The sequence below is a fragment of the Mytilus galloprovincialis genome, chromosome 3 (genome assembly GCF_965363235.1).
Source record: "Mytilus galloprovincialis chromosome 3, xbMytGall1.hap1.1, whole genome shotgun sequence".
NCBI classification, from domain to species: domain Eukaryota; kingdom Metazoa; phylum Mollusca; class Bivalvia; order Mytilida; family Mytilidae; genus Mytilus; species Mytilus galloprovincialis.
This window is the reverse complement of record NC_134840.1, coordinates 34,959,395-34,973,890: the sequence shown is the minus strand read 5'-3', so window position 1 is coordinate 34,973,890 and position 14,496 is coordinate 34,959,395. Positions and strand designations below refer to the sequence as shown.

The window sequence follows — 14,496 nt, the reverse complement described above, 5'->3', positions numbered from 1 at the left end:
CTGATAAAAATCTTTGTTTTTCATTTATATTTCTTGACCCTATGCATTTCTAAACATTATGTGCCAATTTGACATGGTTATAAAACATTCCATTTTCTTGGTCCAAAACTAGGCCTTGATGCCCCTACTCTTTGTATTTGCAATATTACAGTTTCTACAAATCCATTATGTTGGTTTTTGGGAGCATGTTTTAGTCCGACGAATCTTAGTGAAACAAAACAGCCACCACAAACGAGTGATGCACTAATATGCACGCCTGTATTTCTTTCTGTACAATTCCATTCTGTACTATGCTTTTTTTTAAGTTAAAGAAACTTTCAAAGTCTGTCATGTTTCAGCTGAAAAAATATTTTTTTACTCTTGCGATCAAGGATTTGTATATAAAAATCCTTGCTGCGATGTTTATATTTTCTTTCATTTTTTTCTTGGAAGGACGTGTGAGGTTGTTATGTGATTTCAGTGGCGGATCCAAAAAAGGAAACAGTATTATACCGCTGTTAGAAACTCATAAATCGATTGAGAAAAAACAAATCCGGGTTACAAACTAAAACTGAGGGAAACGCATCAAATATAAGAGGAGAACAACGAAACAGAAACACAACATTAAAATGTAACACACAGAAACGAACTATAATATAACAATGGCTATTTTCCTGACTAGGTACAGGACATTTGTAGATGTAAAAAAATGGTGGGTTGAAAGAGGGTAGGGGGTGTCCGGGATTTGGAACCCCTCTTTTTGGAGACGATGAATGTATTTGATTGGGGACATATAGTTGAAACTTCCCCTTTATCCTGAATTTGGAACCCCCTTTTTAAAATGGCTACATCCGCCCCTGGATTTTATTACTGATTTTATGATTTCCATATCCAACTTAGCATAGCTTAAAAACCCAATAAAACATAAAAATACAAGTCAATTGTGAAGGCAATTGATGTACATTTGCCGACATGTTGAAACTGATAGAAATTCAACCGGTGTTTTCATGATTTACAGAGTCCAGATATTGTGTGACTGATAATAATTTAATTTTTATTGGCGAAACAAATTTAGCAACACAACTATAAAACGTTTAAGGGGGTTCGCGGGTCTAAATCATTTATATAGGATTTCTCTTGTATTTTTCTATAAATGAACTTTATCTTGTAGTTAATAGAAAAATAAAATAAAAAAGTGGGGTCACCGTTCATTTGCGCTCACAATCTACCTTCGAAAGAAGCATACATTTTTGTAAAGGTGGTTTTTTTCTGTTGAAGTAATAGGAGAAATAAAGGTAATATCGAAATAAAAAAAGAAATTAATTACAGAAATAGCTAAAATTTTACAATAATTTAGTTTAAGTACAGCTTAATATTTGGAAATTATATTAAAAAAGATAGGTCACCGATGAGTTGAAAAAGATATTTCAATTTTAGAGCCAAAAAATTGCATTTTTCCACCAAAGGGAGATAATTTGGAACTTTTTCAATGATATATACAATTTGAAAGTCATCTGGGACCAACACGAAGTGATTGTTTTGCATGATTTTTGTACCATATGATAAAGGAGCAACTACAAAAGGAAATAAATAAAATTTGTAATGAAAAACAAATCTTTGATTTTTTTCTGAAATTTTTATACCCTCGAGCCTCCTTAAGTTTAATTAATCTAGCATACATTGAAGTGCATTAATGTATCAATAACTCAATGTAACCGTAGACTTTATTAATATTGTTACATTCTTATATAATCAGCTCCTAAACCAACCCTGTATTCCGGCAATTTGTTTCCAATGTAACAATAAGATTTTAATTATTGTTACATTTCCATGTAACCGTAGCTAGTGGCTTTTTTTAATTAACATAATTGAAAACTGAACCCTCTAACACAGAACTGAACCCCCTCCCCTTATAGACTTCAGATTTTCAAATTGTCATAGCTATTCAAACTACTTTATATAGTTATTATGTTGAACCTAGGTTATTTGACATTCATTACAAGGAGTTCATCTTTCCAGGGGTTGGGGTTCATTGTCTTGCTTTGAAAAATCAATCGAAGGTTCAATTTCTATAATTGGATTTTTACCTAAGGGGTTCAATTTTCCGGGATTCAATTTTCTGTATGAAACCATTCTCAAAATAAAACTTAATGAAAAATTAAGCCGTCGCCAACAGACTATTATTCCGAAGGATGTATACTAGAACATTTGGTGAACGAAAAACAAACAAGTCAAAGTTATCTATTTGAGTTTCTTTAATGTTTATAAAAAATGCATATATTTGCACAATAAGCTGATTTTCACAATACTTCTGGCATCAATAGTGTGGTTTTGATAGAATATGTATTTAAGGCTGAAAAAGTTTGTTTGCTAAATAAACCAATAACATTTCAAATAGTTATTATTGAATCAGCATTCTATTCTTAAATTGGTAGGTTTTAATAACATAGTAGTTTATAAACTTAACAGATAATGCCTTAAAAAAGTGATTCATAGATTCATTTCACAAAATTAACATGTAGCACCTCTCAGTAAATGGCAGTTAAAACAAAACTAGTTTTATAAAATGTCCCTCAAATCCAAATGTCTGGTCATTAAAGTCGCATTAATAAATGTTACATACATGATATACTAGTAATACCAAAAGAGTTCGAGCTTTCCAAAAAATCAACTGACTGCTTCAATCTATCCTAATATAATTTAATTTTGGATGTCACGCGTCTTCTGATTGGCTGACGTTATTTTGTTATCAGCCCAAAGACATAATTTAGTCATGTGACCATGACGTCATCAACGTTTTTTCATGGTTTTCTACGGTTTAAAATGGAATTTAGAATTAAATTATAAGAAATGACTGTTATATTTTTTCTGTCTATTCGAAATAACACAAAAAATGTGGTGCACACTGTTAAATAACCTGCTACGCGCGTTATTCAGTGTGCGCCAAATTTTTTATGTTACATCTTTATAGACAGAAAAAATATTGCAGTCATTCCTTAATTAAGGTAATATGTGTGCATGTGGTTGTTGAATTAGTATTTGAAATGTGGTATATTTAGATATTGATTGATTTAAAATGGATGTGTTCGATATACACCCATGTTTTTAATTTTTTTTTAAATTACTTGTTGAAAATTAAAACAATTATAAGTAGCAACGACTCTTGAGGTGTGCCTCTCTGAAGGTGTATCTAGATTGTCAGAAGTTATAAAATTATTAAATACAGATAATGCATTTGTGTAAACATTGTATGGAAACACTGTTAAGCAAAGCAAATCGTGCAAGCTGCTGAGTAACAAAAAAAAATAAACTCGTATTAGTAATTAATATTTCGATATTGAATGTATCTGTGAAATGTATGCATAATAAAACGAACATTAATTAATGACAGTTAACCGGAACTGAAATACACATAGTTAAATTTTCAACATCTGATGTCGTATCCTGTAAAGAAAAGTCTGTTATTCTTTATCTCATTTAAGCCATTAGCTGTTGTTTATCTCAGCCGCATTGTAATGAAACCAATCAGAATCTATCATGTGATAAGTAATTAATTCAAAATGGTGTGTATTTTGACTAAACCTAATAGCTCCGCACCGTGATGCGAAGCAAAAATGAATAATGAATGGTTATTTAACAATAATGAATACAGTAAATATGTAAATCATGATTGGTGTATATCTTTCATATAATATCATTTTGATGTTTTTAAAAGTTTAAAATGTTCAGAAGAATGAATATATTTTCCACACGCTTAAAATCAGAAAGACTACTGTTACACACCTAAGATCCATTGCATTTGGTTGAGGCAAACTAAAGTTAGAGATCGGAAACCAATTCCGAGACATAAGGGCGGACAAGGGTAAAACTGAATACCGTAACGGTGGGGCATAAAAATTCAACGAAAAACTAATTTTGGAGCAACATGCGGACCAATATTTGTGGAAGCGATAATTATACTTTTTTCATTGAAAGTCAATTTCTCAAGAACTGAAGCAGGAAAATCCAAAGAACTATTCATCAACTTGGAGTGGCATTATGACATCAAGTACTCTTCCGCTATTTTTGGGGTCCACATTATTTCAACCCATTTCCTTATTTTGAAAGGCATACATAATTTTACTATTTTTTTTAACTTCAGGGGCTCTTATCATATCTCTTACTTCTTATATGAAATACACCAAATTGTATGGCCAATTTATATTTTAACACCCAAAGTTGTGCATTATACACATATTTGGTTTCTATTTGCTTTGAAAACTGCAGTTTGTTCCAGCATAGAACATTTGTGTAATCATATATTTCATTCATATCCATATCTGTTTCTGGTATCAACTTAAAGCAGTTATATCATATCAAAGTTATCTTATATCGAATCATTGGCAGTAAGTACAACAAGAGAACATATTTAACTCTTATATTCATAAAGCAAACACATGGATGAAAATTGTATATATATATATATATATGTGTAACTGTTATATTAATATAATGTCAAACATCAAACCAGTGTATAATGATTTGTATTACTCCAATATAATAGTTATTACGATGAGGTTGAACTTCCTGTCATTTATTCAACATCCACACACGAACTTGTCTCAGAAAAAAATATATCTCTGTACAATAACCTCAGTTTCAGGTATAGAGATGTGATTTTTTTTCTGTTTTTCTGAGACAAGTGCTTTTGACCATCCACAAGAACTTGCGTTCATCCGATGTTCAGTACTTCAGTACTTTAATTTTACATATCACTCAACTGTACTAAGAAAGAAAATGATCAGTCAGTAAGATCAAAAGAAAATCTCGTAAAATAGTGATAATATTACGTAGTATCTTCTCTGTCCGTCTATACCGTCCACATTTTGATCTTTTCTTCAGAGAACAATGAACGGCTTGAGACCTAACGTTGCAAACCTATTCAAAAGATATGTGTTACATCATCATTTCTGATGTAAATCTAAAGATATCAAGACCTTCAAAGGGTATGTTAAAAAATGGTTTCGAATTGTTTCTAACACAGTGCTATAAATTATGATAACTGGACGGATGCAACAAGGTGCACATTGTAATGGACAAATGGTCGTTATTCCTTTACGACATGTTGAAACAACCGGAAAACTTGTGACGAGAAACTAAAACTAAATTGTGAAAACATATTTCAGTTCTCACGCTATTTCACGGAAATAATTGGCAGCTGAACCCTATTAACAATATATTCGAATTCCCCCTTCTTATTGTGTTGAATATTACTGTCACATACAAATAAAGTGATATCATGTCATTTGCGTCAGAAACAAACATATAACAATAGGATATTCTAAAACTGTCAGATAGAATCAACATAAGGTCATTCATTAATTTTATTAATGCCTCATCTTAACATCTTATTAATACGAAATAAGCCAAATGTAACGACTGCTGCATTCCCCTTTGTGTCAACAGTAGAGCCTCTAGCTCATGTTGTATCTGTTTCTTGTGTTATTTTTAAGTTGGAAATTTAAGACTCCTAATTTAAACGAAAAGGAGTTACGTGTAACATGAAGCATTCAGATGCAGTGTATCTGTTCTTTTTATTCTATTCTTTCATTTTGTTTTTCTTTCTCAGTTTTAATTATACGAAAACACATTTTGTTACATTTTTATTTTAAATTTACTTTGAAAAAAACCCAGGATGATGTGTTTCTTAAAAAAACCTCTTTTAACAATAATTTCATATATCTTCAAACTAATTAAGTTCCCTTCCCAATTGATTTGGCAAAACTTTTGTTTCATCATTACGAAGGAACTGGTGCACCGATGATGCTCCCCAAGCTTGAGACATGACCTGATATTTTGTCTCACGTCTGCTAGTTTCTTTGTTTGGAAGGTGAAATTAGTGATCCCTTGTACTCAAATGAATACACCGCATAGCTAAAAAATAAAAAAAGACAATCTCTTCAATATACAAGTAGAATGGTAATCTGGCAGCCTTATTTTTCCGCCTTACCCAATCCAACTGTAAAATTCTTCCGGGTAAATATGTTCACAGTTGGACTACTATCATCTCAAGAAGTAAGATCTAAAAGTAAATTCTAGATCCCTGTAATGAAATGAATAATAACACTGTATAATAAATAACATACCGGAGACAAAATAAGAAAAAGAAACAAATCGAAGGCAATATTCCCCCTTAAAAACAATCAAAAATAACTAAAAATATTCTACATCGAACACACGAACTATGTCTTGAACGCAGGTACTAGCATATATACATAATTATATATTAGTCCATTTAAGAAAGCGCTATACAGAAAATTGAATTTATTAGGTATTTAAGGTCAAATACCCGGAAATATTAACTTTGAAAATATGAGCACACACTAATTAATTATTTCCGTAATGAATAGATTAAAATAAAAAGTTTTTTTTAAAGTCATACTTGACGACAGTCTCAGGCTTATCTGTGATGAGTTTATTTAATTGTTCTTGTTTCGCATAACAAAATGTTACCGCTGTTGCTTGTACTTATTATAGAAACAACAAATATTTCAGCACTTTCTTTAGGCGCAGGGGTTTGTAAGAAAAAAAAGTAAGTATTTGTTTTTCCTCAGCTAGTTCTTTTTCGTGCTTTGTTATATGAACACACAGAAAAACCTAAATACATTTATTTATTAGTGTGTTCTGAAAAAAAACGGCAAGACGTAATTTGTCATTATATACATTTCATATATGATAAAGCTTCCCTGCTACTAAAGATGTTTACTTTGTCGTTTGTTAAATGTCCCCTTTATTTGTTCCCAAACATTAATATGATTTTTTAACGTTTTCAGCAAGAACAGCATATGGTTTATAAAATGTTGTGAAGGATACAAGTTCAATCAGATCAACCAAACATGTGATGGTTAGTAGATTTAGCATTCCACATGTCCTATGATGAATAACATATGCAATAAATTTATTTTGATGCATAGTTAAAGTTCAAATACAATAACTTTGTTTCCTTTTGACATTTATTCAACATTTTGATAACTAGGATTTCTTACATAGTCATCTAATTATTGAAGGTTATTAAAGTTAGGTATATGTAAGAAAGAGATGTTAATCTCTTATAAATTTGTTATCAGTGCAATGTTTATAATGAATGCATGACCTCCCTTTCCTTTTTACAGAATGTCCTGAAGGAAGACGCGGTAATAATTGTCAAGATGACTGTGATGATAACTTCTTTGGCTTACGCTGTAAACACAGATGTAATTGTAAGCAAAACGAAACGTAAGTAGAGAAGAGGATGTATGCAATTGAATAAAACGGTTTCATTTAAACAAAATCAACTTTTGACCAGGGAAGTTTCAAGTTTAGTAGAAACCAGTTTTCAAACTTTAGACTTAGGTAACAACTATTTTTTTACCACTCCTCAGATTCAATGAGGACATTTTATAAAATTCACATGATACTTTTTCATTTAGATATTAATTCGGAAACTGTCTGTGAGAAACACAAATTGAACATAGTTGAATTGATTAGTTCTTAATGTCTAGTAATCTGTCATAGAACAGTAGTAAAATAAAATTTATATGTTTGATTAATTGAAGTGCTTACTGTCCATAAACATAAATACTTACTCAATGTATGGTCAGGATTTAAACCGTCAAACTCACATCAAACTATTCGGATGATCATCATAATATGGACAATTTAGTTGAAGGACAAGAAATGTATACTGTAACTTGAAACTGAGAACACATTCTAATGGAAACCAACTATGCCCTTCTTCTTGTCGACTTGTTCCTTCATTCTTATGAGGCTGACTTGATACAAAATATTCTTAGTAAGACAGATAAGAAGTAAGCATTTCTATGAAGTAACTATCCAGCAGCGCCTGCAAAAGGAGTATATATCTCCCAATTGATACGATATAACTGGGCTTGTATTCCCTATCATGATTCTCTTGATAGAGATTTGCAACTCACAAGGAAGCAATTATACCAAGAGTTCAAAATGGTGAAATTGAAATCACCCCTTCGTAAACTTTACAGACGCCATCACAAGTTGGTTGACCGTTACGGGATATCCGTTTCACAGATGATATCGGATATGTTCCTAATATCGTAACTACAATCTGTTACCTTTCCACGAATGTAACCTACCGAATTAGACTTATAACCGGGTTTGTAAAACCATGAGCAACACGGCGGGTACCCTTCCGCAAGCACCTTAGATCACCCACAGGTTTTGGTGGGGTTCGTGTTTTTCAGTCTTGAGTTTTCTATGTTGTGTATTATTGTTTTTCTGTTTTCTTTTTCATTTTTAGCCATGGCGTTGTCCGTTTATTTTTTTATCTATGAGTTTGCATTTCCTCTGGTATCTTTGTGCTTTTTTTTAGACAGGCTTACATAGTTTTCTTACCAGCAAAGAATTAACTTAAAGCGTGTCATTTGTGGAAGGCACATGAGATCAAACATTGTTTGAGGGTTTCTTGTTGCTTAGTCCTTAGTTTTATATGTATATCTTTATTAACAGATGATTGTCTTTTCGTCGTTTTTTTGTTTAATTTGCAATGGTGTCCTCGGCTTTTACTTGGATGTTCGATCGGTATCTTCTGCCTGTTTTTTCAATTAATTCCTCCACGAGTTGTACATGATTTTTAGCAGAAAGAGAACTTGGTTGTTTTCCTTTCATATGCCTTGGATTTAAAGTTTTAACCGTACATCGCTACATTTTTGTACAGCCTCAAATAGACAGATTGGTGACAACTTCGTAATTTTGTAGAAAAGTGAACTAAAGCATTCGTCAGGGAAAAAAGGACTCGTTATGGGGAAATTGAAAGCATGTTAGACATTCTGAAATGGAAAGAAATATGTTTGCGTGGATAAGATGAGAACAATGTGAAAAAAATGGAGAGAGCTGCTGCAGAGAAGAATTTACAAAATAAGAGCACATAACTCGTAGTAAACATATTAATATACAGATGGACAAACAATTACTATAGGATAATAACTCCAGAACAATTCCAACTAAAAATTTGAGATATTGAATGAAATAAATCACTGTTATCTAACATTATAACAAATCGCAAAGAAGTGCAAAGCCGCAGAACTTTGCTGTTGAATTGAGGAAGAGCCTTTCACTAAAATACAACCACAAATTAGAGTTGCCAAAATTCATTGGCATATGAATGGTATTGTAATAACTACTTTTATGACAGACCAAACATCCTTGCAAATTCCCATTTTGGGTTCGTGTTGCTTATTCTTTAGTTTTCTATGTTGTGTCATGTGTTCTTTATTTTCGATTTATGAGTTTGATTGTCCCTCTGGTATCTTTAGTCCCTCTTTTATAGACGCTTTCGTAATTATAATTGTAACTATACGAAGGATAAATGATTACAGCTTTCAATTCTAATGCCAGCTAACTGTCAGAACTGGTAGCGTGAATACATAGTCCATAGTAGTATTTGATACGTTCATCAAACTTTTGGAACATCTGATATATTTACATAATTTTGTGTCCATTGTTCCCGTAATTATATAATTAACAAAAGGGGCGGAACTACTGAAAAGCATTTTTTTCTCGGCCATCCAAACCTCGCACTGTATGACAATGTTAGATATGCCGCTAAAATGACACCATTACATGACAGAAATTACTGTACTGTACAAATAAATGCAAGAACCTTTGTCTAGTAGAAAGAAAACGTTTCTCTGTTTATAAATGAGGAAATAATATTAAATCAAAGGGTTTCAACACAACAGTTAAATGTAACCTTAGATTAGTTTAGTTGTTTCTTTTTCATACAGTTCCACACGTATTTGGGTATTTACAAATCAATAGCTTTCTATTTGTTATGTTTTGAGCGTTCCTTAAATATTTTAATTCAGAAAAGCACGTTGGATACACGAAATTAACCAAATTTATTTATTAAACAAATCTGTGTAATAACAGGAGAATTAGATTTGCATGAAACCACATATAGAATTTGATTTCGAAACAAGAAAAATGGTTTAGTTGTATGTTGGTTTGAGAGGTTTGTATTATGGACTCTCATTTCCTATCTGTGGAATGAGGACTTCATCATACACAGCTGTAACCTGATAAGAATTTCTAACATTCATTGATAGTTTTATATAGCTATCAAAAGTACCAGAATTATAATTTAGTACGCCATACGCGCGTTTCGTCTACATAAGATTCATCACAGACGCTCATATCAAAATAGTTTCAAAGCCAAACAAGTACAAAGTTGAAGAGCATTGAGGATTCAAAATTCCAAAACGTTGTGCCAAATACCGCTAAGGTTATCTATACCTGGGACAAGAAAATCCTTAGTTTTTCGAAAAATTCAAAGTTTTGTTTCAGTCATGAGGTAATAACTTTCACATGGTTGCGGGACTTCAGTACAAAAAATATACATTTACCGTGTGACTTACTTGTTGATAAGCACGTCTTGCTTTTAGAAAAAAATCGTAAAGGATCCAGAGAACCCAGTGTCTCGCCTTCTTTTGCTGTTAATCACAGGCTCAACAAAAATGAGGAAAAAAATAATAAAAATATTCATCTCGATAGTTTATGAATCTAATAAAAGTTTTTAAAACTTTAATTGCAGACTGTATGTAATGTTACCTGGAAGAAAAACTTAGTCCATTAATAAGTAAAATACGGAAAAACAGGGACAAACTTTTGACAAAATTTCCTTCTGGATACTATCATTTGATCATAAACAAGCTACTATCTAAGTTTGGAACACATCCTGGATAGTTTAAGAAAGTTATTGAAATTTTTAAAACTTTAACCACAGAGTGAATGTAATGTTTCCTGGCAGAAAAACTATGTTCATTTATAAGTAAAATATGAAAGAAAAAAAAATGATTTTGTTTTTACTTAATTTATTTCTGGTTACTATCTTATGATCAAGCTTCTGTCCAAGTTTGGTAGAAATCCAGGATATTGTATTAAAGTTATTAAAATTATGAGAAAACTTTGACCACAGAGTGAATATTTGTGGACGACGCCGAAAGAAGGCTCGCTATGTCTCGCTTTTTTGACAAAAGTCGAAGGTCTCGACAAAAATGACTTGCCGTCATAACCATGTTTCCTACATTCTATTTTATTTTTCCTGATAACATGACTTAATGACCCAATATGTTTGCTTCCCTGTTTACATTACTAACAAACAATCAATTCGGTCATAGGCATACATAGATTTTTAAATTTGGGAAAACATGGTTTATTTATGATTTGAAACTTTAAATTTAAATTGTTTTAAGTCATTGCTGGTACTTTATCAAAATCAGTACTTTGTGGTACAACTGTACAACTACCCACCACAATTCATATGAAGTAGATGTAAGGAACCACAGGCAACTCTCAACAATAACAAAAATCCAAAAGAGTAAATTCGGCTACATTTGTTTTGTTTACTCGATCGTGTACTTCCGACTGTTTTTGTAAAGTTTGCTTTTTTTTCTTTTTTGTACTAGGTAAGGTTTAGAGGTGTGTGCACTCACCAACAAATTTAACATATTTAACGTCAATATCCTTATTGTGTCTGCCAGGAACCTATAATTCAAGGGTTTTTGTTTCATGCTTTCTGTCATATTTGTCTCTAAGACTTGTTAAATGTTTCAGCATCAATCGTTTCCTTTTGAGGATTGTGTATGAAGTATTTTGTTGACTTATTTGGTTTTTTTCGATGTATATGGTACATAATACTGTTTTTAAAGTTTCTTCTTTACTATTTTAAAAACCAATGAGTAAAGATATGAGTCACCCTTTTGCACAACGGAATGATGCTTTATGGAAGAGTTATGTTTTGTAACAACCTGCCAACAATACAGTGACCATTTTCAGGGCAGCCATGACTATCAGACGATAATAGATTGACATAGTAAACTGGAGAGAAAACAAATGCTTGTAAAATTGAGATTGGATTTCTTGAAAATAAGACCCCGTTCACACTAGCATTTTTTATCGATCTAAATAAAGCTTGTTAGCGTTCACATTATATTTAATCATAACGATCTCTGTCGGTCTAACCTGTAACACTGCGTACACACTACAATTAAAAATGCAATCGATCTGATCTTATTACCCGTAAAACTGTAAACACTCTTTATAAATAGAAATGATTAATCTATTTGTGTAAGTGTTGATACATTGGCAAACACACTAGAAACAAATATTGATGACTATTCAGTTTCTCTTGAATCACAAGTTTAAATATTGAAACTAGTCTTTGCGAGACAAATAAAATCTTCAAAAGGAAAGAAGACACAGATTTGGCAAATTTGCTACGAAGGATTTCTTTTTACTTGCATGTACACAAAGACCCTTTTAGAAGAGAAATATGGATTTAACAACGAACCATCGATATATACAAGAATGAGTATTTTGTCCGTATACATGCGCATACATTATTTTCGATTCAATCGTACTTGTTAAAACCTACGATCGTTTCACTTTAGATCTATTGAAACTATACTACCTCTTTATGTCATAGTGAAGATTGAAGAACGATTTGACTTTAAACGTTCACGTTGGCCCTTAAATCGATATAAAGTGAATTGATCTAGTCTAAATCGATCTAAATGTCCTAGTGTGCTAAGGGTCTTATAATTCACATAGTATTTTCCGGTTCGTTTACCTAGAACAAAAATAATTAACTAACAAAAACGATATATATTTTACATACAAATTGGGTATCTATATGATCGATAAATTTGTATTAGCTTGATTTTACAAAATGTGGCATTTTCAGATGTAACAAAGTACATGGTTGCATAATTATTGAGAACAATATTGAAGCACGAATAAATCTGATTGCAGCTGAAGGTATTATAAATATGTACTTACAAATAAATGTATTTAAAAAAAATGAAATTGAAAAGTTCAAGTGTTTGAGTACGGATTGAAACGTTTTGTTCTGCAATTAGAATAATCGATGACTAATGATACTTAAAATGAATATAAGGTGTAAGTCAAAATGTTGATTAGTCTTTAGTTTTCTATGTTTTGTCTTCTTTACTATTATTATTTTGTTTATCTTTTTATTTTTAGCCATGGCATTGTCAGTTTATTTTCAATCTATTAGTTTGACTGTCTCTCTGGTATCTTGCGTCCCTCTTCTATCCGTGAATTTGAGATATTAAACATTATTCTTTATAACGGGAATAAGTTTGAAAAAAGTATTTTTTTTTTTAATGTTAACAACTTAACAAATGGTCTTAAACGAAGTTTCTTTTTACTAGTATGATCCCTTTTATGTGTAAATAATGACACATTCCTTACCAATAAAATGTTGATAAAAAAATAGGTTAACTTTAAATCATTTTCAGATTCACCCTCCATTTTGAAAGATGGATTGACAGAACCAACACTTAAGAATGTTATATTATAAACTCCTGTAATATGTACACCATAAGTTTCAAACGACCTTAAAATATTAGCAATAAATCTAACATCGTCCTCATTTATTCCTAGGTTAGATTTTATCCCAAATTGAAAAACACTTCATTTTAAGCTCACCTGGTCCATGGGGCCAAGTGAGCTTTTGTCATCACTTGGCGTCCGTCGTCCGTCGTCGGCCGTTGTCGTCGTTAACTTTTTAAATTTTGAACTTCTTCTAGTGAACCACTGAATGGAATGGGACCAAACATGGCATAAATGTTCCCAATGAGATGCTGACCAAGTGTTGTTACTTTGTAGCATCTCCATCATCCAAAATGGCCGCCAGCGGGGTAATTAGTTTAACATAGGGCCCTATGGGAAATACAAACAAATGTCTTCTTTTAGAGAACCACTGGATGGAATGAAACCAAACATAGCATGAATGTTCCTTCTGAGGTGTTGGCCAAGTGTTGTTACTTTGTAGCTGATCCGTCATCCAAAATGGCCGCCAGCGGGGGACTTAGTTTAACATAGGACCCTACCGGGAAATACATACAAATTTAATTTTAGTTTCTTGTGTACAATTTGGAAATTAGTATGGCGTTCATTATCACTGGACTAGTATATATTTGTTTAGGGGCCAGCTGAAGGACGCCTCCGGGTGCGGGAATTTCTCCCTACATTGAAGACCTGTTGGTGACCCTCTGCTGTTGTTTTTTATTTGGGCGGGTTGTTGTCTCTTTGACACATTCCCCATTTCCATTCTCAATTTTAAATGTCTTCTTTTAGAGAACCACTGAATGGAATGAAAGCAAACATAGCATTAATGTTTCTTATAAGATGTTGACCGATTGGTTAGTACTTTGTGGCCGATTCATCATCCAATATGGCCGCCAGCAGGGGACTTTGTTTAACATAGGACCTTATGGGAAAAACATACAATGTCTTCTTTTAGAGAACCACTGAATGGAATGTAACGAAACATAGCATAAATGTTGCATCTGAGGTAATGACCAAGTGTTGTTATTTTGTAGCTGATCCATCATCCAAAATGGCCGGCAGCGGGGGACTTAGTTTAACATAGAACCCTATGGGAAATACATACAAATGTCTTCTTTTAGAGAACCACTGAATGAAATGAAATCAAACATA

The 14,496-nt window shown here is 32.2% G+C and overlaps 1 long non-coding RNA gene across 1 annotated transcript; it reads left to right on the top strand.

The window, feature by feature from the left end:
* Window positions 1-6,417: 6,417 nt before the first annotated feature.
* LOC143066395 (uncharacterized) lies at window positions 6,418-12,789 on the top strand. The gene is made up of 4 exons (XR_012975597.1): window positions 6,418-6,550; window positions 6,792-6,862; window positions 7,131-7,233; window positions 12,716-12,789. It is a non-coding gene; the product is annotated as an uncharacterized LOC143066395 (long non-coding RNA).
* Window positions 12,790-14,496: the final 1,707 nt, after the last annotated feature.